Source organism: Podarcis vaucheri, assembly GCF_965113315.1.
Source record: "Podarcis vaucheri genome assembly, chromosome: 2".
In the NCBI taxonomy this organism is placed as follows: domain Eukaryota; kingdom Metazoa; phylum Chordata; class Lepidosauria; order Squamata; family Lacertidae; genus Podarcis; species Podarcis vaucheri.
The window spans coordinates 87,554,905-87,582,664 of record NC_138760.1 but is presented as its reverse complement, the minus strand read 5'-3'; the positions used below and the strand labels follow the sequence as shown (position 1 = coordinate 87,582,664).

General features: G+C 41.0%; 1 protein-coding gene across 11 annotated transcripts in view; it reads left to right on the top strand.

Annotated features, from left to right (window-relative positions):
- Positions 1-27,760, top strand: part of ERC2 (ELKS/RAB6-interacting/CAST family member 2) — a 529,811-nt gene that overhangs the window by 281,638 nt on the left and 220,413 nt on the right. The gene's annotated exons all lie outside the window — the stretch shown is intronic.

Below are 27,760 nucleotides of genomic sequence, written 5' to 3'. Positions count from 1 at the left end.
TTGTGCAGAGGGCTTCTTTTCTGTGCAAAGTGCTATTTCTCTTCAATTCCCTTCATGAGAATTCCTGTTTGCCAGCTCTGAGTGTATGACGAGAGACTAGAGAGAGATACCCCTGTCCTGTGCATCTTGACATTTGGGTTATTGTGCTGCTGTGTAGGGTTCATATTCTGTTTGCGATGTGCCTTTATTGGTGCTGAGTTGTAACATGTTGTATGCTCTGTTGTGATGATGCTGTGGGTTGTATATTGGTATTGGGATAGTGATCCCCCCATCTTTTGATGTCAATGGGAGAGAAATTTCCTGTGCTGTTGGTAGGAAAGTGACCATGGTTTGAACGGATGCAGGCTCTTCTCTAAATGTACTTCTCCCTTGTGTCACATAAGGACAAGATCAGGCCAATGACCCTTCTAGTCCAGCACCCTGTTCTCACAGTGGGAAACCCATAAGCAGGATTCAAGAAGAAAAAGCGAAGAAGAGTTTGGACTTGATATCCCCCCTTTCACTCCCCTTCAGGAGTCTCAAAGCGGCTAACAATCTCCTTTCCCTTCCTCCCCCACAACAAACACTCTGTGAGGTGAGTGGGGCTGAGAGACTTCAAAGAAGTGTGACTAGCCCAAGGTCACCCAGCAGCTGCATGTGGAGGAGCGGGGAAGCGAACCCGGTTCACCAGATTACGAGTCCGCCGCTCTTAACCACTACACCACACTGGCTCAAGCACAAGAGCACTCTCTCCTCCTGTGGTTCCCATAAAATGGTATTCAAAGCATTGCTCTCTCCAACTGTGTAGGCAGAGCAGATCCATCATGGCTTGTAGCATTCCTTAGCCCACAACGTCTTCCTGTTCCAGCCATTCTACCAATGGAGCTGTCTTGGCGGCTCAGCTGACATCCTGGAGGCACAGCAGGGTTTCTGCAACATTCTAAAGCCCCTCAGCAGAGCGCCAGTGTAGGATAGTGCCCTTAAGGCTGTTGAAAATGCTTCCATTGTCAAAATCAAGCTATAGGTGCAGGTTTGTCCGCTCTGTAACCAGGCAGTTGTAGCACACCGTGTTGATTTTGGTGCACTAAATTACTGGTGTGCTGTCAAAGCCAATTAGACATGCTGAAAACGAAGCACACGGCTTCTCTATGTCATTATGCTCGATTTGTTTTTGTTTTGGTAACGCTTTTTGTGAAAGAAGCCTGGTTAAAAACTAGAAAGCCACAATTTCGAAAAAGTTCAGATGGTGAAAAATATCCTTGGATGTTTGACTTCTGAACATCTGAACGGCCATAAGGTTTCAGTGCTGGTTTTTTTAGGTGAAATGCTCCTCTCTTGATCTGATTTAATTATTGGTTTATCCATTTAATCACTTTTCAGGGATTTTTACTCTTGCTCAGGTTTGAGGATTAAAGTTCTAACTACACTGTGGTTTAGTGTAGAAATATACACTTTCTGACTGTGTGTTAAGTCTGGAAACATCTGACTTCTAACCCAAGTAGAAAAGTTATGGGGGGGGGGGGAGACTATTTGGCAAAAGTTTGGTGGTTTCAGTGAGATGGGTTACATCACCGCTGCTTTGATTAAGTTAATATTCATCATATCTCTTTGACTTAGAAAGGCAAAGCTTTATAAAAAATCTTCCTGGACACAAGTTTGTTGGATTCTATATTTTGTGCCACAATTAGTGAAATTAACTACAGCTATTTCTCTTAATAACAAAATAATATGAAATATGGGTCTGTAGAGAAAAAATGTCTGTCATTGAAGTGCATTGATGTTTGCCAACATAAAGGCAAAATTACCCCTCTCTGGAATACTTGGCATCAGTAATTCAGAAAGCGGTAAGAGGTGACATGATAGAAGTTCATAAAATCAGGCATGGCATGGGGAAAGTAGATAGAGATAAGTTCTTCTCCCTCTTTACTAACACTAGAACACATGGACATCCCATGAAGCGGAAGATTCAGGGCAGAGCAAAGACATGACTTCTTTGCACAGACCAATCTACTGTTCTTCCATTTTAAAATTTTATTTCTGGGCTTCTACAGCCAGCATTTCATATGTAGTTTGCTATAACCTTCTCTTTGTCCATGCATTTGTTTTCTGCCAAAGTTAAGGATGTGATGAAACACAGCACATAAAGGAACTTGCATTTGGCCCTGCTAGCTTGACATGAGCTTTGCCCTTCCTCACCTTGCTTCCCAACATTTTGTTTAACATGCAAATATGAAAGGAATGAAACACACATGAGATTCTTACTGCTTATGGTCATGAATGCCCGATCTCAGTGACTGCACTGTCTTTACACTGAGATCAGCAGAAGGGAAAGTTAAGTACCTCCTTGGCTTTGAACTTGTCTCTTCTGGGAAAAAGTGATGCAATTTCAAGTGAAAAGCGAATATGACTAGAACTTTAGCAAACCGTGATAAATGAAGTTCAAGCCAGATATACCAATCAGCTTATGAGTCATCTTGGAAAGGCTGGCTTGATTTATAGTTGCAAAAGGAACTCCTGAGTTTTGCATAGTTTGACCCTGATTCTGGAAAAACAGTTTTGGTTTTGGCGAAGTTTCAGTTTGAACTTTGGTTTTGTTTGAGCTGAAAAGTCAAAGCAACATTTGGGGAGGAAACTAAAGCCAAAGAAAAGATTTGGATGAAGATGCAAGCTGTAACAGCCAAGACCTGTTTTTTTTTAAAATAAAAAAATACTCTAATTGTGATAATTGTTTCCTATTTTCTTTTATTCTTTCCCCTTCTGTTAGAGTTTTTCAGAGATATAGGAACACACAGACATATAGTCATTTATATTTAGGAAATGTTAAGCCTCAAATTGCAGCCACCTAGTGATATGAAACAGATACTGTCAGAAAAATTGACTCCATGGACACTTAATCTGCATTGAAGGGTGGAGCTTATTTACATGTTGAGAGTCACTAGTTATGCTTGCAGCACTAGTGACAGTGCATCAACACAGGAAGAAACTGGCACTGCTTTCCCTAACCCTGAATGGTCCTGGGGATAAGCTGTGTGTGTGTGTGTGTGTGTGTGTGTGCGCACGCAAGTTTCTGAAGGGGGAAAGGTTGGAAAGTCGAAGATTGTTTTACAGAGCCTCCCAGGTCCACATCTGGTTGTTGCTTGAATATTTGCTGTAAAGCCTGGGGATATGAGAATTGCTTGTCGACTATGAGTTGGCTGTTTGTGAGAAGAAGCTGTTCCTATAGACCTCTTCGCTGTTTGCCTGCCTGCAGGGAGAATTCTCTTATCTCACCTCAGAACTGGAGTTCATAGAGCATTTTATATCACTTGCAGCCCAGGAGAAATATGAGTGGAAGTATAGATTTTCAACTCTGCACCTAGACTTTGGGGTAACACTTCCTTGGACTTGGGGGAGGGAGCTAACTGCTGCTTTTGTCTGAAAAAGCCTTTGGGTTTTCATGCGAATGTTCCAGTCATTGTATTTTAAGAAATGCATTTGCTATTGTTGTTTTTTACATCTTAGATGTGTGATGAGTGGCAGGGAAACATTTGCCCAGATGTGAAAATTAGACTGTTAGGTTTCTTGGATGGGGGTTTGAGCCACTAGCATAAGCAGAAAGATTTGCCTTTAAACATTTGAACGCAGTCCTTGGTTTCAATTAGTTCTCCCCATTTTAATTTATCTGTTGATTTATGAGTTCCAGATTACTTGATCTGGTTTGTGGAGTGCCACTGCTATGTTAGTCATTTGTCATTTTTGTTTGTTTATATTTTGTTTCTGGACTTAGGTCATACTACTGTGCATTTAAAGTTGGCTGCAGTTTTCAGTTCATGTCCTTTTTCAATATAGGTTACAGATGTGCATGAGTGCATTTGTACATTGGTTAAATACCATGCAAAAGAACCATGATGTGATTGCAACAATATTTCTTTTTGTATAGTGATGTAAGCAATGTACACATGTGATAGTGATAATTGATGCAACAGTGCAATTGCATGAACATGAATGTTGAGGCCATGTTTTAATCAAAGCACATATGTAACAGCATTGGCAACCTGCATAAGAGGAAAGAGAAAAAGCATGAGAATGGCAAACTGTGAAATGACAAACCACAACTGCATCAATTTCAAAATTAAACTGGAAGGCAGGTAGAACAGAGCAGTGAGACAGAGCTAATTAATCAGGACAGGAGTTGTCTCCTAATTTCTAGTGTTAAAATGAAGATCACTCTCTCTTTCTCTCTCTCTCTTTCTCTCTCTCTCTCTCTCTCTCACACACTCACACACACACACACAAAATATATTTTATATGTGTACAAGAGCTAGCAATGGTTAATTTTAATTTGCCTATATATAGCAAAGTTTTAAAACAGGAATGTAAGCTATGAAGAATTACAGCCAAAGCCAAAAGACATAACGGTTTCTTGCAATGTCAAGATTTTTGAAATTGTACTTGTGCAGTATTAGTATTACATGGACTTTGTGTTTCCTTTTTAGCCCAAGAAGTCTTCTTCATCAAGAATACTTGATGAAAACTTGATACCACCACATAAAAGTACAGTTATAGTCTATGTATAACATCATGGTAATTTAAAAACACCCAAAACACCTTGCATTGTACTGGAGGCATATTTAATACCTCTTTTGTGAACTGTGAACCAAGTTAATATACCATGTTTTTGTGCTTCTGATTAGAGAAACAATTCTCAAATATAATACTGCACAGGGCACTTTGATACCTGTAGATATGATATGGAGTTCACTGAGAGTGTCACCTATGTGTGTCCCATTGAAATAAATGGAATTCACATAGAAACTGTGCTTTGATGGTAGATAAACAAACCATTAGAGATTTGTTTCCTCAACTGCTATGTATTTTGTCCTCTAAAAATCAGTTAAAAAATTACAGCTTCTGCTGTTATGGAGCTCTACTTATAGATCCATTTTTAAATATATATATTTTAAAAAGTAATTGCATTTTAAGCCTCCTTTTGGCATTAAAAAGCCTTCTGCTTATGCTCAGACTGTCAAGCAGTTAAAATATGTATTAAAGTTTCGTGGCAGCTCAGTCAAGCAGCTTTGAGTCATAAAGTAGAGAAATTCAAACTGTAATCTAAGTCAAATCCTGTAGGACAAAACAGCCAAGTTTAAGTTTTCTTTGCATTTGATTTTATATGTCACCTTGATATGTTTTATATGTTGCATTCAGAGCAAGCCTATATATCTCTAGTAAGTCCAATTGAGTTCAGTGGCCCTTACTCCCAAGTAAGTGAACAGAACATTGTAGCCCTAGGTACTGAAGTTATGAGTGAGCTTTAATATGACTGAGCTTTAATCCCTCTATATGCATTGTTTTTTAATAATCACTTTTATCTCTGCGCTGCATGCTTTAAGCTGTCCATAGAAGCATCAGCTGCAGTACTCAGCTACTGCATAGTCAGCTGAGGTTGTGAGGAGTGGGATTTGGGGCCTGATGGGCCATGCACATACCTTTTTCATTCTTAACTTTTGCATATGGAAAGCTGATGTGGTTGAGCACAAAGAAGCTTGAATCTAACAATGGGAAACATTTGCTCCAGTCCTAGCTCAGTCTAAGATTCACTGAACATTTTGTATCAGCATCTCTCAGCCCCTGTCCTCATCATTAAAATGTGACTTCCCAAAATGGTTAGGGAGCTAAAGGATGAAGAGGTCCTAAAATGCCTTGCATGCTAAAAATGCTTGCTGGTGATTAAATTAAAACTCCCCCATTTGACCTTTTTTGGTGTTTTTGTGGAAAGGTTTGCAGTGGAGTTGAGCTGGCATTTCTCAGAAAACATAGCTGAGAAAGTTTCTGAGATTTTTCTTTATCTCATCCGTCTTAAGGGGGAGAAGGCGAAGGCCACTTCACATAATTTTCTCTGGATATTGGCCACCAATGGTTGAGGCAGGGCTTGCAACAGGGTGCTACTGTCACTGCTGGTGCCAAGCCCCTCCCCAAAATACTGCTGGAGGATTTCTCCCCTCCCTGGATAAATGTAGTGAAATCCACTCCCCTTCCAATTCATTTCAAGAGGCCATTTCCACAGCTCTCATAGGCATCCTTTCCAGTTACTTCAGACTGTTATAGAAGCAAATTTTAGTCAGCTCATCAGCTCAGGCTTGAAGCCCTGCTTTCATCAGGGACTGGCTGCGTAATGAAGGGCATCACTAGGATCACCTAAGCACAGTCCATCCTAGCAGGCTTGGCCAGTGCCTGTCAGTCAGTGATACCAGGTGTGGGGCAGGTGGCCATGGTTTTGGAGAGATGGCTTTGCAGGCCAAATTGGTACTTGTGCCAGGCCTAATGAGTCTTGTGGGCCAGAAGTTCCCCACTCCTAACTCGGGGGTTGTGGAGGTTTTTTAGAGATAATAATAATAATAATAATAATAATAATAATAATAATAATAATTTATTTATACCCCGCCCATCTGGCTGGGCTTCTCCAGCCACTCTGACCGGCTTCCAGAAAAATATTAAAATACTGTAATACATCAAACATTAAAAGCTTCCCTAAACAGAGCTGACTGCTATCCCCTTGCTCTTGCCTTTTTGTGCTCTTTTACTAGTTCTGCTAGTAGTGTTTGCCTGGAAAAAGCTGGGCCTTCAAATCTTCCTGTCCACCCATCCACCCATCAGTTTTGCTCCTAGTTTGTGTGACTTGTGATACCAACTGAGCAGAACACACTTGTTTTCCCTCCCCAGTCCATCATAACGCCTTACCCCTTGCACTCATCCTTCTGAAAATGTTCAGGGTTATTTTCTGTGAAGCTTCTTTTTGTAACAAAATGGTCCTCTCCAAACCAATCTTAAGGTTGCCTAGCACAAAAGCTGTAGGACCTCTTTGCCTGTAATGTGGCAAGCTTCTTACCTGAGGGCACTTTTATGATGGGTGTATGCTGTTTTCATACAAATTACCCATAAAACAGAAAGGGAGATAAAGTGAATCCTTTTTAAAAACACTATACTTGTAAAGGTTTCTCTTGCAGAAAAGCAGTTACATCTACCCTTCTGAAATTTGTCAGAATTTGTTCCCTCAGATGAGGCTACCATGCCTGCAAATATACCGTCAGGGACAGTTCCTTTTTGCAAGATAAAAAAATAAAATCTTAAGCATATCTAGTATTTAAAATCCTGAACCTATTTTTAATTTGGCAGAAGTTGTCCACTCAAGGGGGGCTAAGATGCTGTCAAATTTCATTCAGTTCTGTCAAAAATAAGGAAGGCAATAGCCTTTTTTATTGCCCCATAACAGTGAATGAGGAAAGCACAAAGCTTTGTTTTTTGTTTTAATCAAGATTCCGGGTCAGACCCACAAGCCAAATCAGACTGCCCCTGAAGCACTTTGGACCAAATCTTGCTCTTTGCTGAAGCAGGGTCTGAAGTAAATCTTGTGGTCAATGTTCACCCCAGTATAAACTATAAAGTTAATCTGCATTCATCTGTTCATAACATGGGAACAGTCCCTAAATTTCATGAGCAGTCTTGAAAATGCTGGTAGATGTAGTAAGGAACAGTTCATCATATTGGATGAAAGTATGCAGTTTAATTCTCTTAGTAATAATATTACTGTTGGTACACTGGCATTGCAAAGCTAAAGCCATTCAAGCTGCAGAAATGAAGCAGAGAAGAATGCAGTGTCTGGAGAGCAGGAATGGAAACATCTGGCGTCATCAGCGAGCAGAACATATTGCTTGAGAGCTGCAAACTTTCCTTCATGAAAGGTCTCCTCTAACTTTTTTTAAAGCCCTACTCCCTCTTGTGCTCATTTCCATCTGTCAGCTGAAAGCTGGGGCCACTTCCCTTAACCTTCCCAATTGTCTTCTCTATATTTCCGCATCTTGTTTTTGACAATCTGTACTGAAAAGCGGCAATTTCTTCCGCAAACCCCATTTTTCCTACCCCCACTCCTTTGCTTACTTTGAGGCAATGAAATATTTTATGGCCAACGGTGGAAGAATTTAGATTCAGGACAACTCTCAAGGGCAGTTTGTCTAGCAAACAAATGAAGAAAGCATGTAACATAGATTTACAGCTCAGAGGAAGTCTATAAAGATTGAGTATAAGTGAATTTAGGAAAACAGATGCAAGTCTATATTCAAAAAGGAAATGTGTTTTCATTGAAAAGTAATTTCAGAAGTGCTGAGAACCCATGAATCCCATTGAAGCCAATGGGTGACAGAAGTGCTCAGCAAAGTTGAATATCAGCCTGTTTCATTTTTATTAAGTGCCAGGACTTAAATACATTTGACCTCGGTCTGAACAATATTGCACTATTTCCATCTCAAACCACTAAGAGATGCAATCTTCTACAGCACAACAGGATCTAATAAAGATCTCTGCGTTCGCACATTGCTTCACTTTTTTCACACTTTCACAAGTTGGTGCGAAAATTTCTATCGAAGTTTAGTATACTGTGTTTGTTTTTGTTCCTCAGTTGTTCCCACAATAAGTGCTTGTTGCGCATTTATAACTCACCCTTCACAAGAGTGTGTCAAATGAGTTCAAAGACCACACTTCTGACATTATCATAGTATTGCCCAATAATTTCTTTTCTATGAAAAGGCCAAATGCCATGTGAATAGAAATACAACATACAAGTGCTGTCAAATACAGTGGTACCTCAGTTTACGAACTTAATCTGTTCCAGAAGTCCGTTCTTAAACTGAAACCATTCGTAAACCAAGGTGTGCTTTCTCTAATGAGGCCTCCCGCCGCCAGTGCCCTTCCACCGTTTGGCTTCCATTCTTAGACTGAGGTAAAGTTCGCAAACTTCTGGTTTTGTGGAGTTCGTAAACCGAATAGTTTGTAAACAGGGCTGTTCTTAAACCAAGCTACCACTGTACCATCTTCTGATAACTGTAAAAGAATCTATTTGCATATTCCCTCTTAAATAATAAACTATTGTATTTCAAAAGTAAGACATGGAAATATCCCTTATTTTTTAGTTTCCCTGTAAAATAATGTTGATGCAACAATTCTACTTCAAGGTATAACATTGAAGGTACGTAAGATATTTACTTACATGTAGGTAGTTATTTTATTTATTTAGCAAAGTTTATCTACTGCTTAATGAAAACCCTGAATCTATTTACATAAAATAATATAAAGCAGTGCTATTAAAACTAAGAGACTTTAAAAACAGTAGGCATAATAAAACTATCAAAATATAGATAAAAATCAAGTTTTTAAATATATACATGTAATGGGTTTAGGGGTTGCTCATGCGTAAGTTGCCGCCACTCCTGGCGAGGTTACCTGGTTGAACCCTTTCTGACTGAACAGCCTCCAGCATCGTGACTGTCTCAGTCGCTGGCAGAATCCGTCAGTGGGCGTTTCTTGAACTTCTTCCAGCACAAAAGTTCTTTGACGCCTCGTCTCCGCCTAGTCTCCCTGTGCAGAAGCCTTCTGCGCAGGGAGGGTGTGGGCAGCGGACAACCCGTACTCTCTCTGCTGGTCTCCGGTGAGGAGTCTTGGAGCCTCCTCTCCGATTTCCCCATCTGCCCCCTTCTCCACTGGTGTTACACTGATTTCCTTCCCCTGCAAATGGGCTGCCCCTCTCCCTACTGGGACCCTCTCCGGCATCCCTCTGGAGCCTTCCCTCCGCCTCTAGCTCCGATGGCAGTTCCCTGACAATACACAATAAAATTAAATGTCTGGGTAAGCTTGCTTAAAACAAAACAAGCAGCCAGTGTGGTCCCTTCAACAATAGTGTTACCTTTCCCTGGCCAGGTACATCACTCATTAACCTTGTCTCTGTATCCTGCACTAGCTGAAGCTTTCAGACCTATATCAAGGGCAGCCCCATACAGAAAATATCACAGTAGCTGAGTCTGGAATTTACCAGTGTGTTGGTGAAGCAGCGCTGTCCCTGTGCAGGAGCAGCTGAAGCTGGTGAAGGGTGTTCTTGCCACTGGGATCTCCCGAGACAGCAATGGATTCAGAGGGAGTCCAACCCCATCCAGAATAAGTTCAAAGCCTAATTCCCAGACCTGGGAACCGCTCCACCTACAGGACCTCAATCTTGCCAGGATTCAATTTCAGTTCAGTGGCCCTTCTCTAGCCCACCACTGGCATTGTAATGCCAGCAGAGCATGCAAGTAACTTCACAAAACATTCCCAGCAGAGCTGTTATTTCTCCACCACCTGTTCTTTTCTTCTCGGAGCTGCATTTCCTGTGCTGTATTCCTGTTACATTTCTCAAACTAAGGGAGGTCAGTTTGGGTTAGTATTTGGTTGGTAAACCTGTCCAGAGATACCATAGGGAAGCCGTGATGATGTTTTGGACAGTAGGCTTTGAATTACAGGAGGTGCTATCCTTCAGAGGTGATATAAAGACCACATGTGGTCATTAACAATCCCTTGGTCCTTGCCTTTACAGTAAGAATGTTAATCCCAGTGTGCTGGATTAATTCCAGCTCCTGTAATTGCTGTACATTCTACCTTCCAAAATTCCCTCTTCTGTGTAAATTTGATACTGCTTAATTCTTCCCTTCCTGGCCTAAACATTTGCGGTACATTGGTATGTAAGGCTAAACAGCTGATGATTTTGGCCTAGAATTAGCTGCATTTCAATTGGATGATAAGTAATATTTATCAGCTATGGATCGTGGGGTGTTGAGGCAAAGGGCTAGATTGTGGTATGTATTCTAAAGCCAGGAAAATCCCTTAGGTTACACAATGTTGCTAGGGGGTGGGGTAGGGGGTGTGGAGATCTGTGCACAATCTGTTTTGTATATTAGGTTGAAGCAAACTGATCTTTCTGGTGATATCCCTGCAGCTTTGCAGACTGCTCTAGAATCGAGATGAAGTATGACATCTCCTTTCTTTCTTTATCCTTGAAATGTTGTGGATATGAATTAGGAGGCCATGTCCTCCTGACTCCTGCACTGCTGAACTATGGGAACGGTCTGACCCATGCAGAACCTTGTTTTCTGTGAGTCTTCCTATCATGTGATATCTTGGCAGTAAACTTTACGTGTGAATGTTAATGACTGCTGTATAAATGTTGCTTTCCATTGAATACTGGATTTCTTTCCATTGGTCCAAAATGCATTACCTTATGCAATAAATCAAATATAAATGAAGTTTATGACATAACATTTTCCACATGGGGGTGGTTGAGCCTTATACATATGTTGCATTTGGAACAAGCCCATAATAGACTGTTCGCCTTGCTAGACCAACGTGGTCCTCTGTGGTTTCCAAAAGTTAATAAGCAGTTATCACAGACTATGGATATAGTTTCTTTTATTAAATAATATATCCCACCCTTCATTGTAGAAAGATCTCAGAGTGAGTCACAATATACAAGAACAGGTCAACATAAAAATAAATAAAAATATTACACAAGCAAACAAGTCACTAAATTTCAGTACACACTACCCTCCATCATACATAGGCCAAAGGTGATGACAAGCAACGGCCAATTTATGTGTGTCCAATTGACGCACAATCTCTCTCTCTCTCTCTCTCTCTCTCTCTCTCTCTCTCTCACACACACACACACACACTGCACCGAACCCGGAAGTGACCTGAAAATGTCACTAAAACATCACTGACAGGGAGGGATGGAGGCACAACTGGGTGGGGGAGGGTGGAACAGAACTCTTTACTTGGAAGCCGCCCCATGCAAAACTAGGATTGCCTGCACTTGAAAGGCCCAGCAGGACAGAAATGGTTTCATCTGGCACTGAAAGCTAGCCAGTGTAAGGACTAGTCCACTCCAGGGCAAGAGTGATCTACAGCTGGCACGCTGGGTTGCTCTAACTGAATTTAATAAGAGCTATCATATTTGTGCACCTGCTCGAGTCTCCCAGAAGTCTACTTTCCTGATCTGGTACAAGAGATCCACTGGACATACTCTTCTTAACATCTTCAGAATATCATGACCATACAAAGTTCTACTGGTCTAGCTGCCTATATTTATGTCCTTCACTGGAAGGAATCACTATCACATGTAGAATTTTTGCTTCCCCAGTAATTAGCCCAGGGCCAGGCTGCCCATGAGGACACATTACATGACTGCCTTGGATGGCAGGAACTTCCTGATCCACAGGGGTGGCAGATCCAACCCCCGGTGCACATAGGTGCTGTTCCTTCTCCTCTCGGCTTCTGCCTCCTTTCTGTCCAGAGGCTGCTTTGCAGCAGCAACACCATTTGCTTTTTACCAAGGCCAGAGAGGGGTGGCAGCTGGAGGAGGATGAAAAGTGGCCAAAACTGCCACTGTTGATCTCCCCACCCTTCCCTTTCCCCTAACTCCATGTTGATCTTCTCTCTCTATCCTCCCAATGCTGACCTTTCCTCCTGTGTGGTGTAGTGGTTAAGAGCGGTAGACTTGTAATCTGGTGAACCAGGTTCATGTCTCCGCTCCTCCACATGTAGCTGCTGGGTGACCTTGGGCCAGTCACACTTCTCTGAAGTCTCTCAGCCCCACTCACCTCACAGAGTGTTTGTTGTGGGGGAGGAAGGGAAAGGAGAATGTTAGCTGCTTAGAGACTCCTTCGGGTAGTGATAAAGCGGGATATCAAATCCAAACTCTTCTCTTCTTCTTCCTGCCCTCGGATCCCAATGCTTACTTACTCTGCTGTAAATGTGCATAGTCTTGAAGCCAGGAAAACAATGAATTTAGTAATGAACCTTCCCTTTTATTCAACAGATGGACGAGCTCAAGGTGGTGCTAATGTGTGTGTCCCCCCCCATTTAATCCCCACAACAACCCTATGAGGTAGGTTAGGCTGAGAAGCCGTGACTGGCCCCAGGTCACCCAGTGACCTTCGTAACAGAGTTGGGGTTTGAACCCCGGTCACCAACATGCCTGGACCAACACTCTAACCACTGCTCCTTGCTGGCGCTCTACTTCCAAGCAGGATTACTCCAAGGATTAGTTGCGGGTTGGGCTGAAATTTAATTTAAAATAAAGAGGAGAAATCATGGTGGAGTGACCATGGCATAGCCATTTTCCATTTTTTAAAACAATATAGTTAGCAGGATGGCTATGAATGAGTATTAATGGCCCATGCATTGGGCTTGCTTGCCATCTCTCCTCCCTACCACATGGGACAATTAATGTGTAAACTGGCTGCACCATGTTTGAAAAAAGTGTATCTTTGACCATTCAATTGAAATCCTTCATTCTTTCCCAGAACAGTTCAAATCACCTGGGCAATACTACAGTCTAATTAATGTAGTAGAAATCCACTTCACTAATTACTTTATCTCCCCTTCATGGATCACTGCCTTGCTGTGGTTAAGGGGCTTGAATAACTCAGAGAAGCTATGATCTATGCTGTGCAGGGTCACCCAAGATGGACAGGTCATAATGAAGAGTTTGGACCAAACGTGATCAACCTGGAGCAGGAACCGGCAAGCCACTCCAGTATCCCTGCCAAGAAAACTCCATGGACAAAGACAAAAGGCATATAAAAGTTATGACACTGGAAGATGAGCCCCTCAGGTCGGAAGGCGTCCAACATGCTACTGAGGAAGAGCGGAGGACAAGTACAAGTAGATTCAGAGCTGATGAAGCGGCTGGGCCAAAGCCGAAAGGACGTTCAGTTGCGGATATGCCTGGAAGCGAAAGGAAAGTCCAATGCTGTAAAGAAAAATATTGCATAGGAACCTGGAATGTAAGAACCATGAACCTTGGTAAGTTGGATGTGGTCAAAAATGAGATGGCAAGAATAAATATTGACATCCTGGGCATCAGTGAACTAAAATGGACAGGAATGGGCGAATTCAGTTCGGATGACCATCATATCTACTACTGTGGGCAAGAATCCCGTAAAAGAAATGGAGTGGCCCTCATAGTCAACAAAAGAGTGGCAAAAGCTGTATTGGGATGCAATCTCAAAAATGATAGAATGATCTCGATACGAATCCAAGGCAGACCTTTTAACATCACAGTAATCCAAGTTTATGCACCAACCACTGGTGCTGAAGAAACTGATATTGACCAATTCTATGAATACTTACAACACCTTATAGAACTGACACCAAAGAAGGATGTTCTTCTCATTATAGGGGATTGGAATGCTAAAGTAGGGAGTCAAGAGATAAAAGGAACAACTGGTAAGTTTGGCCTTAGAGTTCAAAACGAAGCAGGGCAAAGGCTAATAGAGTTCTGCCAAGAGAACAAGCTGGTCATCACAAGCACTCTTTTCCAACAACACAAGAGACGACTCTACACATGGACATCACCAGATGGGCAGCATCGAAATCAGATTGATTATATTCTCTGCAGCCAAAGATGGAGAAGCTCTATACAGTCAGCAAAAACAAGACCTGGAGTGGACTGTGGCTCAGATCATCAGCTTCTTATAGCAAAATTCAAGCTTAAACTGAAGAAAGTAGGAAAACCCACTGGGCCGGTAAGATACAATCTAAGTCAAATCCCTTATGAATACACAGTGGAAGTGAGGAACAGGTTTAAGGATTTAGATTTGGTGGACAGAGTGCCTGAAGAACTATGGATGGAGGCTCGCAACATTATACATTAAACCATCCCAATGAAAAGGAAATGCAAGAAAGCAAAGTGGCTGTCCAACGAGGCCTTACAAATAGCGGAGGAGAGAAGGCAAGCAAAATGTGAGGGAGATAGTTAAAGATACAGGAAATTGAATGCAGATTTCCAAAAAATAGCAAGGAGAGACAAGAAGGCCTTCTTAAATGAGCAATGCAAAGAAATAGAGGAAAACAACAGAATGGGAAGAACCAGAGATCTGTTCAAGAAAATTGGACATATGAAAGGGACATTTCGTACAAAGATTACCATAATAAACGACAAAAGTGGTAAGGACCTAACAGAAGCAGAAGACATCAAGAAGAGGTGGCAAGAATACACAGAGGAATTATACCAGAAAGATATGGATGGCTCGTACACCCCAGGTAGTGTGGTTGCTGACCTTGAGCCAGACATCCTGGAGAGTGAAGTCAAATGGGCCTTAGAAAGCACTGTAAATAATAAGGCCAGTGGAAGTGCTGGTATTCCAGCTGAACTACTTAAAATTTTAAAAGATGATGCTGTTAAGGTGCTACACTCAATATGCCAGCAAGTTTGGAAAACTCAGCAGTGGCCAGAGGATTGGAGAAGATCAGTCTACATCCCAATCCCAAAGAAGGGCAGTGCCAAAGAATGCTCCAACTACCGCACAATTGCATTCATTTCACACACTAGCAAGGTTATGCTTAAAATTCTACAAGGAAGGCTCAAGCAGTATATGGACCGAGAACTCCCAGAAGTGCAAGCTGGATTTAGAAGAGGCAGAGGAACCAGAGACCAAATTGCAAACATGCGCTGGATTATGGAGAAAGCTAGAGAGTTCCAGAAAGACATCTACTTCTGCTTCATTGACTATGCAAAAGCCTTTGACTGTGTCGACCACAGCAAACTATGGCAAGTTCTTAAAGAAATGGGAGTGCCTGATCACCTCATCTGTCTCCTGAGAAATCTCTATGTGGGACAAGAAACTACAGTTAGAACTGGATATGGAACAACTGATTGGTTCAAAATTGGGAAAGGAGTACGGCAAGGTTGTATATTGTCTCCCTGCTTATTTAACTTATATGCAGAATTCATCATGTGAAAGGCTGGGCTGGATGAATCCCAAGCCGGAATTAAGATTGCCAGAAGAGATATCAACAACCTCAGATATGCAGATGACACAACCTTGATGGCAGAAAGTGAGGAGGGATTAAAGAACCTTTTAATGAGGGTGAAAGAGGAGAGCGCAAAATATGGTCTGAAGCTCAACATCAAAAAAAACGAAGATCATGGCCACTGGTCCCATCACCTCCTGGCAAATAGAAGGGGAAGAAATGGAGGCAGTGAGAGATTTTACTTTCTTGGGCTCCATGATCACTGCAGATGGTGACAGCAGTCACAAAATTAAAAGACGCCTGCTCCTTGGGAGAAAGGCGATGGCAAACCTAGACAGCATCTTAAAAAGCAGAGACATCACCTTGCCAACAAAGGTCCGTATAGTTAAAGCCATGGTTTTCCCAGTAGTGATGTATGGAAGTGAGAGCTGGACCATAAAGAAGGCTGATCGCCGAAGAATTGATGCTTTTGAATTATGGTGCTGGAGGAGACTCTTGAGAGTCCCATGGACTGCAAGAAGATCAAACGCATCCATTCTTAAGGAAATCAGCCCTGAGTGCTCACTGGAAGGACAGATCCTGAAGCTGAGGCTCCAATACTTTGGCCACCTCATGAGAAGAGAAGACTCCCTGGAAAAGACCCTGATGTTGGGAAAGATGGAAGGCACAAGGAGAAGGGGACGACAGAGGACGAGATGGTTGGATAGTGTTCTCAAAGCTACAAACATGAGTCTGACCAAACTGCGGGAGGCAGTGGAAGACAGAAGTGCCTGGCGTGCTCTGGTCCATGGGGTCATGAAGAGTCGGACACGACTAAACAAACAAACAACAACAACAACAATTACTTTATCTATTCAGTAAAACAGGAAGGGGCATGTGAAAGCCCAAATCATACCAACTTGAGACTTCTGTAATAAATGAACAAGCATCATGCTACTAAGTAATTTCGTTGTCCCCGAGAGGGGGCAATGACAATAAAGATATTATTATTATTATTATTATTATTATTATTATTATTATTATTATTATTATTATTGCTTAATAGCCACAGGGGATCTGCAACCTTGAAGATCACATTGATTTCTTTGTGCACACAATATTTAGATACATAATAAGCTCTCTTACAGTATATGAATTGTAATATAAAAATCCAAGCTTTTATTAGTATAGCTCAGTTATGCTTATTTTAAAATTGCAGTTATTGTATGTGGGGCTTAAAGCTGTGCAAGCTACTCTATTGTCCTTAGTGCTTTCATTCTCACAGTGATCCTTTCTGATAAGCACAATTATATCCATTCTACAAATGAGGAACTGGGTCTGAGAATGAATTTGGTCATTAATGTCTTTGCTGAGCCTACCTGAGGGCTAATAATTAACACCATTTATTGTTGTTTCTGCTTCGTCAAGGTACAGATTATGACACATCTTTTCAATCATTTGTCCTCCCTTAGGCTATGGTCCTCTGTGCACTTGAGTGGGAATAAATCATATTTACTTCAGTTTGGCTTTAACTTAATAACCATGGTTATGCATGTGGATAATTGTATGGCCTTCTTTCCTAAACATTATTAGGTGCTATATGTTTTATTCAGGAGAATACCAATAGTTTAAAAATTCCTGGGACAGGATTTTGTGGTGGTTGTTTTTTTTAAAAAAGAAATCTTCTTTCAATTGTTTTTAAAATTGTCACTGGCTTTAAAAGTGTTGGAATGCCCTGTGTTGTGGGGAAAAAATGTTTTGCATTGTTTGGACATGCTTGTCATAAATTTCTTATTATGCCATTGTCCTATAAAACCTCCCACTGACAATGTCTGGATGAGAAAATTAGTGTAAAGTGGCTCTCTGCCCTTTTTCATCATTGAGTCAGCAGCATTTCTTTCTATTTCTCACCTTCTATCCCTAGTCGGGTCTCGTGGATGGAAGCCTCAGTATTGGGTCCAACAACCTGGACTTTTTAGAAGTTTGGTTGACTTGGAACCTGAGGAGAAGGCTTATCCTTCAGCTCCCATATTTGTCTACCTCACTGGGGGGATATAGGTAAGGTGCTCACGCCATTTGTGCCTCCTCTATGAGAAACAGAATCATTAATTGATCAGACCAAAGTCCTCTCTAGTCCAGCATTCTGTTCCCAGAGCGCCTACCAGATGTCTCCACAGAGCCATAAGTAGGATGTGAACAATAGCACTCTCCATGCTTATCTGTCTCTCCCCTCCCCGCCCAAACTGGTATTCAGACACATGCTTCTGATCCCGAAGGTACCGTATTTTTCCGTGTATAAGACTAGGTTATTCTCTTGAAAAATTAAGTTTAAAAATTGGGGTCGTCTTATACATGAGGGCAATTTCCCCCATTTTCTCACTTTGGAGTCCCAAAAAGACAGAAAAATACAGTAATATGTAGTGCTCACGATTGCTAACCATTGATAGGCTTATTTTTCCTATGCATTTATCTAATCCTCTTACAAAACTGTCCTTGTTGGTAGTCATTAGTACATCTTGTGGGAGCAAATTCAGCATGCCCTCAGTACTGGCACTAGAGAGAGCAGAAAACTGTTGGAAGCAAAGGCTTGAAAGCAGGTCTATTACTCAGTTCTTAGTTGATTAAACACAGGAATTTTAGTTGGTCAGCCAGATTTGCATATGTGTTTGGTTTTCGTAAATGCTTGTTTGAAAAATAATATATATATTTTTAAAACTGCAGCCCAACTTAGTTGAGACAATGTTGTGGCTGATTAAAAGTTCTTTTAAAAATTGATCAGAGCTATTTGCTACTTATAAAGTAAAGCATATGAATAGAGAGAGAGAGAGAGAGAGAGAGAGAGAGAGGCACACTTGACAGTTCAATAATGTGTATAGAAAGAAAGAAAATATATTTATGGGGAAATGGAAGATTGGTGAAATAAAAAATACGGGTATCAAAGTAGGAAATGCCAAGAACAAGAACTAGAGCAATAATAAAACCATTGAATTAAATATTACTTTTGGTAAGTAGACTGAAGACATAGTAAAGTTTACTGTTATGGAAACTCATGGAAATAGTGTTTTGTGCACATAGCCTGATGTGTATTGAAACAATATATAAAGAGGGGAAATAGTAATATTTCCACCCTCAAGGAACAGTTTCTCTTTGACTTATCAGTTGACTTAAGCATCTGTCATGTAACTATTGTGCTTTGCAGAAGATTTCAGGGCATGTCTTTGGGTGCACAGCCAATCCATGCAAGTCACTGGAAAGACCTCTGGAACTTCAGTTTGGTTTCTTCGTGTAAATTGTCACTACAGCTGCAACATACCACTGCAGTTACATATTGAAGGGGAAGGTTGATAATGGCAGACAGGCCGGTTGCCTTTCAGCTGCCCTTTTTTTTTTTTTTACACAAAGGAATGTCTGAGAAGCTTCTAAAGAAAGAAACTACTTGAGTAATACAATTTATCATTATCTGTAGGAACAAACTTGATGGTTCTGTGCTGACTGGTAGGACAATGGAATGGAATTGCCTGTAGACAATGTAGGGGTTTATCAACGTTCTGTACATTCAGGGAATCTCAAGATATGCAGAAAAAAAATAGAAATATAATTATAATAACTGTTACCACTCCTCTCCTGTTGAGGGCTGTGCCTGCAGAAAGCTGCTCCATAGGAACAGAATATTTGGAATGGTTTTGAAGCCTGACTAAGAAGTGTGAAGGTTTCTTGCCATGGGGAACAACAAAGCAAAAAAGGAACTCTTCACCAAAATCATGAAAAGGAATGTTCTGCCAAGGGGCAGAGATTATTTTTTGGTTTGGACAAAGCAACAAAGCACACCAGGTCTGTTCTTCAATACATAGATTTTATTTATAGGATGAGGAAATAAAAAGCAAATCAAAGAAAGACAACTTATGTCCTTTCAGTTACTGGGAACCCCTGAGAACAGCAATTGATGTGTGAAGTTTCAAGAGATGGACTTTCCCCACCATTTTATGTCTTAATCTCATCAACCATACTGCATTTCACTAAATTATTCTTGAACCACAGGTTGTTTTAGTAATTACACTACAGTGTTGGTTTCACAACACTTTTGATCATGTTTATATCCTTGGACAGATTAAGTGTGCAGTGGCAAGCAACCAGTATAGATAACTGTGCAGCCATCCCAGATACTTCCTAAACAGGTGGATGGCCTTGAGACGTCATCAAGGACTTTCTAGAGATGAATAACAGATGTTTGAGACAGCAAACAAAATGAAACAGAAAGCAACAGAAGAAAAATCATGTCTGACTACGAAGAGGTGAAGGTAAACTGGTCATAGAAGGAGGGAGTGCATTGCACCACACTAACTCCTCAATATCACAATGATCCTCCACATACTTTCAACACAAAGAAATTGGAATAAACCTGAACTTCAAACCTCAAAGACCATGGTGTGGATAAAACTGGTTTTGCATCTTGGAGCAAGCAACAGCTTTGAGGGTGGTTTTCTTTAGGGAAATGGCATGTGAGAAAGGGTTAAATCTCCTTTCATCGTGGTCCCAACCTAGAACAAAGACACCCCGGTGCTTTTAAAAACAATAACATAAAATGCATTTCTCATCATATCTAATTCAGCCTTCTGACTTGCATATCTGGTATAACATTTAGCTTAGCATCATGAATTGGTAAAGACAGTGCACAATTACAGGGGGATAGTTCTCCTGAAGCAATCGACTAAAACAGCAAAATACAACAAAGTTTTTAAAAAATCAAAGGGGAGGGATGAGCCCTTATTTCAGTGTGTCACTCTCAGCTGTCCTAGTTTTCATTTGGAAATGGGTATCATTTCTGTTTCTTGGTCTGCTCAAAATTGGTCTTCAAAGCTTCTTCCAGAACCTTCCGGAATCAGCCTTGATCTGATTGTTTCTGGCCCAGTCCAGTCCAGTCGAAACTTGAACACATCCAGGCAGAAATGCCTCTGATGTTTTCTGCCATATCTTGATGAACAATGCTTAATGAATTACTGAAGAGTCTCTGTAAGATTTTCTTTGAAGGTGATTCCAATGGAGTTTTATGTCAGCGAAAGAGAAGGTATTTTTGTGTCCTTCGTTTGTGAATGTGCAGATGTGATCCTGAGGGTTTTACGCATGTAACAAGAAATTGGAGAAATTGGATATTTGAGAATGGAAATTGGTGGTCTTCCAAGCAATATGGGATCTAAAAGTGCTAAATCCTTTAATAAATAAACCCTGATTCAGACTGGAATGTCTTGGCTTGATCTTAAAGGTGATATTATGTAGGCCTTCTAACAGTCGACTGGCCTTAAAGATAATTATCTGTACATTCCAGCCTTGCTTCTGCCATCAGCAGTGCCTGGGATCTCAGTGAAATAAATGTTATTTCCCTTACAAGTATATTATATTTAGACTAGCCTCACTCCTAATCATTTTGTATAAACTCTGCTCTTTACTGGAAATATTTGAAGAGGAAAACTTTTCCTTAAAAATGCTGTAAATTCTGCTGGGTACAGAAGCATATGTAAGTGTTGTTGTTAAACACTGTCCATGTTTGAGTGACCATTGGAACTCTTTTGTAAGGCACATCACAAAAATGAATTCACACTCCAATTTATATAAATAGTTCTGATCATGCTTGCAGTGAGTGAAAGTTTTCCTACACTTCTGTTTTTAACCTTGGGGACAGAGTACACAAAAAAATTAAACTCGTTTAGAATGTTGATTACAATCCAAATCCTTTGTTAGGTAATATGTGTTCCTGGTGGAATAGAAAAAGCACAGTAATTAAGTGAAGGATCAAATACTCTATTTGATATAAGCAGCTGTATCCAACTAAATTTTACTCAGAGTAGATCCATAAAAATGAATTGAATTAGTTGTGCCCATTAATTTCAGTGGGACTGCTCTGAGTATGAGTAAGATGGGAGACAACCCAGGGACTGTAACCCATGTTCTAGTTGGTTGAAATACTTGGCTGCTTCATTTTATGGGTTTGGATGAATGTATTCACATTTATTGTCAACAGAGCACCCCACAGTTTCAATCAGAATACATTTCCCATTCCACTTGCTACTCCAAGCTGGCAGTATCATCTCCCTTTGACATCTACGTGCTATGGGTAGACTTATTAAGGTAAGACAGGGGTGGAGAACCTAGGGCCAGATATTCCTCTCCAGGGCTGGATCTAGACCAGGGGTCAGCAAACATTTTCAGCAGGGGGCCGGTCCACTGTATCTCAGAACTTGTGGGGTGCCGGACTATATTTTGAAAGGAAAAAAAAGAACAAATTCCTATGCCGCACAAATAACCCAGAAATGCATTTTAAATAAAAGCACACATTCTACTCATGTAAAAACACGCTGATTCCCAGACCGTCCACGGGCTGGATTTAGAAGGCGATTGGGTCAGATCCAGCCCTCGGGCCTTAGTTTGCCTACCCATGATCTAGACACATCAAAGAAGCATTTCAGTTAAACGTGTTGTAAAATCTGGTTGGCAAAAACAGAACTCCACAGCGCCATTTGGTGTCATAGTGTTATAATGCATATACAACACATATAAAGCACTTTTTCTTTGCCAGTGTAGCTGAGTCCCAGTTCTCTATGTCAGGGCTTTTCCCAGGCTACATCCTCTCCTCAGCAACATGCCTCACCAGTCCTACTTTTCAGCTCCTTGAGTGCTCTGGCTGAAATGTGTCCTTGAGTTCTGATAATTCCTTTTGCTTGCCTGGATGGTGCATATGAGTTTTTGCAGGAGGAAGCAAGGAGGAACATTGGCCATAATGAACCATAAACACTAGTTGTCTAAGTTTTTATTTAAAAAATTTTTTAAAAGAAGAATAAGTCTCTAATCCTTGTAGAAACTGAGATGTGAAGCAAAAATGTCCAGGTGCTATTCTCATTTATTTTGGTGGTTTGTTTTTTTTAAAAAAGTTTATTTTAGATCTACAAAACAAAACAAAACAAAACAAAACACCACAACCCCATGAAAGATAACATTCATTAACAAAGCTCCACCTATTTTTGCTACTGAACCCACCCATCACTAACATGGTACACAGGAGGTTATCTGGAAGGTAATGAGATCCTTTTCTGAAATCATTTCTATTTGATTTTACAAATGCAAATTAGTTACAATGCCAAATACATATCCATAAAAAGAGATTTCTCTGAATCTCGCAACTTTTCCCCCTCCCCTCCATGGGTCCTAATGTCAACATTTCCAACTGCATATTATTTCATAGTCTATATTTTGTATCTATCCACATTGTCCATAATATTTGTTACATTACAAGTGGGATTAAAATCCTGCTAATGTTTTCATCTGCTTACAGTCATCTCCTAAATAAATTATAAACTTTTCCCATTCTTTAATTTCTTGACTTCTTGGACTCTGCGTTTCCTGGTCAGTTTTGCCATTTTGGCATAGTCTAACAGATTAGTTTGCCAGTCCTCTCTGGCAGGAACTCTTTCTTCTTTCCCTTTCTGGGCTAGTAGCATCCGTGCTGCTGCTGTCATATACAGAAAAAGTCTTTTCTGTTCCTTTGGGGTGTTGGTACCTATAATTCCTAATAGAAAGGCTTCTGGTTTTATAACAACAACAAAAAACCAAAACCAAAAGTTATTTTAAACATTTTTAAAAATTCATTATATATCATTTCCCAGAAAGCCTTTATTACCCGTTAATGTGATCCTTGATCCGAAAATGTTCCCCACTCCTGAAGTAAGGCAAAATCTGCAATAAAGTAGCCTAAGAGGGCAAGCTCGTTTGCATGAATCTCATATGTTTGCTTGTCTGAATGAACCTACTTATGATAGAAGCAGCATAACTCTCCTGTCTGAGTATAGGAGGAAGCAGTGATTACGGTAGTTAGCTAGTTCTCCCTGCTCCTGAGCACCTGTTACACTTGCAGTCCTAATAATTCAGGCACAGTCTGTGGCTCCACTAAGTGCAAATCTACAGATAGCTCACACGTTGGACACAGTAGATCAATTTAAATTACAAAGGTTTAAATTCTTGATTTGAATCATTATTTAAATAACCAAAAAACCGAAGGAGCCGATTTAAATCGTTGATCTGAAATAGCTTTCCAACATTCTAATTCGTGTATTTCCAGAACACTGAGATTTCTATAACAACTAGAACACATCTGTTTTAGTAAACAGAATTTTTAGACAACCCAGTAGGAGCATAATCTAAAACTTTCAGCTGGAGATTAGGCTCATATTAGTCTGAAAGGGCTGGCCCGAAACCAGCATATTTTACCAAAATACTTGACCTCAAAAGTTACTTGTATTTGCCTCTGGTTCATTCCTGTACATAGACAAAAAAGAGAGCTCTAGCTCAGTATGTTTGGCAGAGGGTCTGCATTTATTACATACAGATATAAATTGAAAGCAGGGACAATTAATATAACTGATTTTTAAAACAAAACAAAAAATGCGGAACTCTTTTATTTTTATTTACTTGAAATAGTATACTCCAACAAACCCTGCAGTTTTACATGTGGGCAGATAATCGCCTCAAAATACATCCCAAAATACCGTCCCCTTTGAGAAATCTTTTTTTATACCCATTGGCAAAAAAGTGTAAAATTATTCACAAGTGAACAGGTGTTGGGGAAGAGGGGAGCATGTCCCTAATTTGCAAGCAGGTTGATAGTCCCTCATCCTGATTCAGCTGCATGTAGGTTATTAGCTGGGTCAGGTCAGGGATTTGGATAGGGCTTGCTTTTGGATGCTAGTCTGAATGATTTTTCAATGGAAAGTAATGCATCTAGCTGTGTATCCAAGCACGTCATCCATCCACAATGTATTAGCTTCAAGAAGTTTCCCATTTGGATGTCTCTGAAATGCACATTGACTGTTAGCTAACATCCACTTCAAATCTATTAAGAATGAAGTTCCAGTTTTCTTAGCACCTTGAATATAACTTGCAATGGCTTATGTTTTAGGATCATACCTTGATCATTGTATGCCCAGAAAAATACTATTTGGATGAATTTAGTAATTTTTTGTACATACATGACAAACATTTGAGCAATATACTGTAAGTATGAAAGTTAGAAAGGAAATCAGCCCTGAGTGCTCACTGGAAGGACAGATCCTGAAGCTGAGGCTCCAATACTTGGGCCACCTCATGAGAAGAGAAGGCTCCATGGAAAAGACCCTGATGTTGGGAAAGATGGAGGGCACAAGGAGAAGGGGACGACAGAGGACGAGATGGTTGGACTGTGTTCTCGAAGCTACCAGCATGAGTTTGAGCAAACTGCGGGAGGCAGTGGAAGACAGGAGTGCCTGGCGTGCTCTGGTCCATGAAGAGTCGGACATGACTAAATGACTAATGACTAAACAACAACAACAACAACAACATGAAAGTTAGTGTGATGGCCTGGGATTTGGACTTGGATGCAGAACCTGAGGGATCCCAGCCTGCACAGGATTCCCCGCCTCCAGAACCAGCTGAGCTGGGGCTGGGGCTTGAGCCTGAAGGGTCCTCACCTGTGCTGGATCCTCAGGTGCAGGCATCAAGTGAGTCTGCTCTGGCTCCTGAGGTGATGGAGGAACCATTGCCTACAGGTGCTCCACTCTCAGCCCCGTCAGAGGAAGCTAAGGTTGCCTCTGGGTCTGGTAACCCTCCAGCCTCTCCTGAGCTGCAGATGCTCAGGGCAGAGAGGTGGAGGGAACTAAGTTCCCACAGGAGGAGTGCTCACCTCCAGGCCAGGAGAGGCGAGTCACCAGAGGATCGGGGCCACCCTATGCCTCAGGGCAGATAAAAGCTGGCCAGCCCCAGTCCCAAGTTGCGAGAGCAACATTGTTGGTTGCTAGTTCCTGCCTGAACCCTGCCCTGCTTTCCTGCCTTAGCTCCTGACCCACCTTGGCTCCCTGCTTGCAAGCTTGTTCCTGACTTCACCCAGCTCCCTGCCCTGCACCCAGCTTCAGCTACTACAGACTGCCTCCTCGTTGCACCTTTGACCACGGTCCGGACTTGGACCTTGCCTTTTGGGTAACCCACGGGACCAGCACAGTTAGAATCATTTCCAGAGGTGTTCATGTTTGGCCTGCCATTGAATTAAGAAGTTTAAGCCATAATGGAGACTAGTATTTTAATAGTTGATTTTACATGTTGCAGATTTGCCTGCTTTAAAAATATGTGTTTATTCCTTTTGATCCATGGAGGTAGGGTTATTTGAATTAGAAACTTGGAAACCTATTTCAAATCAGTGATTTAAATATAAAAAAATGATCCCTCAAGACTTTCTGAGCATTTGTCAGTAATGCTCAATGGGTGCAGTTTGGTTTTCGGAACAGCTTCTTGCTTGTCCAGTGCTATAGAGAATGTAAAATGAGAGTCTGCACATGTACAGAGTGTGCTCTGAGTTTGTCTTCATTTTTCTTTGTCCAGTGTCTGGACAATAAACTGACAGTTCAGACAGCGCTAAGCAAGCACCACCAAAGGATGATTTTTAAGGCTCCCAGGAACGGTGAGCAAAGGAAAGATGATTAATTTGTGAGGGCACATTAATTATGCACTCTTTCCCCTTGCCCCACGTAACTCAAATAATATCGAGCATCACTTGCTGATAATGAGTAACAGTATGCAGCTACCTCTTTCTGATATTCTGAAGAAAAATAACTTAATGTTATTCCATATATATTGGCATTTTAGTGAGGAAAATGGATGCAAAATGTAATAATACTGTACCAAATTGTTCAGAACAGTTTGTACAGATTATGCCTTGGGATTCATGCATTAGCATATAACCTCTGCTCTGCCACATTGTGTGTATGAATAAAGTGAAGCATTTTCTTGTATTTATCCATCTGCAGGACTGGTACAGCTGCAGGTTGAGTCCTATTCAGTCATCATTAATGAGCATTAGCAAATGCTTTCAGTATTTAGTTTTTGGTAGATTTGTCAGATAGAAACAAATGAGACAACCTCATAACAAAAGTGCTGTTAAGAATGAATAGGATGGATGTTGAATTGCAGACTATCTTACTTTGCAAATAACATGGCTAGCACTCTTTTTTTTGCTAGCTTACTGATACAATGCCATTTTTATTCTAAATTAATCGACTCATGGTATCTCATGTTAATAATGAAATCTAAATGCATTATTTTACAAGTATATTTTAATAAGTCTAAAAGTGTGAACACTGCAACATCAGGCACAAAGTGTTTTTCTTCCTATGAAGAGTGAGTCTTGCGACACCCACCATTCACTTCTGTTGCTTCACAGAAACTAATGGGATAAGCATCCCTGATTTCTATATATCACAATTAATGCAAGTGGTAAAGTTGCCTTCTGGAGTATAGTGTTGCAAGTGTGCTAGGAATCTATTTTTGGCAAGAAAACTCCCACTTTGCCCTCTCTCCCTTAAACTGACCTGCTGGATGAAATAGTAGATGTGTGTATGATTCTAGGCATACCTTCCCCTAAGATCAACATTTGTACACACTTTAGTCACCTTTTATACGTAGTGCTATTGACATTAACCAGAGAGGCCAGCCTGACAGCACTGTACTTTAACACCAGCTAAAGAGTTGTTCTGCTCTACTTGCACAGTTTATCTAAAGAGATTCGGGGGGGGGGGGGAATGGTTTTTGCTGTGTGTTTTTTTAAAATCACAAGCCTAATTGTTTTCCATCAAAGAGAATTCTCTTCTAGGCAAACTATCCTGTAAGGTAGCAGGATTATCTTGAAGGTCAAAATTGACATAACTATGAAAGCAGGGTATAATGACTAATCGTTCTGCTATCAAAGTGGGTCTCCCATGTTGAGCTGCACTGAAAGGGAAAATGAATGGCAGGACGCTGGAAGGTCCTTTATACTGGAGATTGGTACCACAGAAGTGTGCAGGAATATTGTCATTTTTAAGTATGCCCCATTAGTCTCCTATTAACCTATTGGAATTGAGAGATGTGTGCATGGTATGCTGTCAGCTGGGGCTGGCACTGCCTCTTTGCTTGCCTTCAACTTGGGGCATGGAGTGAGCAGGAGGGAACGAAACTTGGAGAATATGGCTGTTAGCTTCTTATTCTCAGAGGTTGCTTAGCCTCAGCTAACAAAAACCACTGGAGCTCCTGGACAGAGCCCCCCCCATCTGTACCTCTTGGCCTGCGCTCCAGTGGCATGACGGTTGGCTTATCCCTCTTACCTACAGACTCCATGGATCCCCTAGGCAAGAGGAAAGTGTGCTGCATGGCAGTTAAA